This window comes from Cyprinodon variegatus, unplaced genomic scaffold, assembly GCF_000732505.1.
Source record: "Cyprinodon variegatus isolate N-32 unplaced genomic scaffold, C_variegatus-1.0 Scaffold1384, whole genome shotgun sequence".
NCBI lineage: Eukaryota > Metazoa > Chordata > Actinopteri > Cyprinodontiformes > Cyprinodontidae > Cyprinodon > Cyprinodon variegatus.
In genome coordinates, this window is record NW_015151837.1 from 31,400 (window position 1) to 33,610 (window position 2,211).

Below are 2,211 nucleotides of genomic sequence, written 5' to 3' on the forward strand. Positions count from 1 at the left end.
CGGCCTCTCTCATCTTTTTAAGTGGGAGAACTTGCACTATTGGTGGCTGACTAAATACTGTTTTGCCCCACTGTAAATGTATATATTTATTTCTGTGTGTTTGATTCTTCGATAAACCTTTGGATTCTCAGCAGTTTAAACACGGTTTAGACCAACATGCACAGAAACAAACACAAACCAACCAGCTCAATCTCTGAGTGTTTTTGATTAAAATGTTCAATTATTGACATGATCAAACTTTTCAGTTCAGCAATCATTATTTTTTGCATATGTGGAATTATGCAAAGAATTTGCATTAGTTGAAATGAGCCGCTGTCTCCATTCTGTCTCCATTCTGTGTCCAGTTGCATCTCTGCTGCATCGCAGGCCTGGATTTTCTCCTTCTTCTCTTCTGTTCACACTTTGTGGTTAAAAATGTCTCTATCTGAAAAGTGCTTGGTTTTTACCAACAGTCACCATTCGCCACTGCAGATTGCATTCAGCACCACTAGTGAACATGAGTGATGACAGAGTGACAGCCAGAGACTCAGCGTCCATCTTCTTCTCCTACTACAGTTTGTTACATAAATTAAAGATAACTTCCCCTTTATTTGATGATTCTAATAATCCAGAGAATAATAATCTGTATGAGAAGGCAAGACAAAACTCCCAACTGTAAAATAATAGAAAATTGAGCCTGAAATGGGAAAAGAGGCCGACTCTGATTCAGCCACTCAGCTACTGTACTGTGATTAGTAAATTAGGCTAATTGCACATTTTAAAGGTAAAAAGAAGCTGTAGTTTTACAAATTGACCCTTTCAGTGAACAAATCTTTTGAATGAATCATTTTAGTGATTTGGTTCCAGTGATTCACTTTAAAGAACTATCATCACTAGATTCTAACCAAGGAGGGATTTAAAGATCAATAAACATGTTGTTATTTTAAATTAGTTGTATTTTTTATTTGTTTTTGTTCTGATTGATTAGTTGTAAAGTTTATTTTTCCTTCCTTTAGACGATAATAACAGAAAGGCTCACCTTTAACACAGCTGCCAACAAACACACACCTGCTGTCAGTTTAAAAGGTTTTCTGTGGTTTTAAACTTTGCACAATAATTGGTGTTTAAATGATGATGATGATGTCACTAAAACTGTATAAAACAAAAGAAGGTATTTCCTCTAATATGTGGAATAGAGAACATGGTAAGTACAGGCTGTTATAAAACAGCTGTAATCTAGAAAATAAAAGCCTGTTTGTGCTTCAGCTCCTCTATTGTTATGATAAAAGTCATTCTGCTTCTGTAAAACATTACTATCAAAAATGACTAAAAATATGTGCAACCATAGGGTTTAATAATGCAGAACTTTAAAAATGGGGGAAAAAGTGTTTAATGATTGACAAATCTGAGATTAAAATAGAGCCAAATAAGCTGAAATATGTTTTTGGCGGCGCTGGTGGAAGCTAACAGAAGCATTTGGGATTTCAACCTGCAGCACAGCTTTACACACTTATCTCTGCTGAGGAGAAAACATGGAGCCTGGGGAAGCAGCACTCCTCTTAGCGATCACATTAAGCCTATTACCATCTCTGAAAAGACCTCCTGCTGGGAAAGTGAAGAAAATGAAGACAGTTTGCTGTCTGCTGTTGATTAACCTGTAAAATGAAGAGACCTTAGACTCTGATGGCAGGAATGTGAACGTCTGAACTCTCCACAGCTTTTCTACAGGCGTCAGAGATTTGATGAAGAGTACTTGAAGAAGGAAAATGAGGTTGGACCATCTGTAGAGACATAAAAGTTACTCTGGCTGCAGAGATGAATGTTTTAGGAAAGGAAAAGCAGCCATTCACCCAAAGGAACATTATTCACTATTATCATAATTATTTCAAACACTCAGTTACATTTAACGGGACAAAATGGAGTGGAGGGTTAAAATGGTGATAATGTTCAGGCCTCAGGAGTTCTGGTTCAGTTTAAAGCAGCATAGGATCTGAAACTACATCTAAAGCTTTGCTCTCTTAGCTCCAAAGCTGTGAATCAAAGGAGAAACTATGGACAGAAAAAAACAGGAGCCATTGTTTTCTTGTGAAAAATCCCAAACTGATTCCAAATATAAAGTATATCAGTGGAACAAAATGTGTTGGTTTCTCTCCCTCCACTCCACTAGGGGGCTCTACACTTTATCAAACCACAGTCATTATATACATTGGCTGCGTTCAAATGTATGCACTG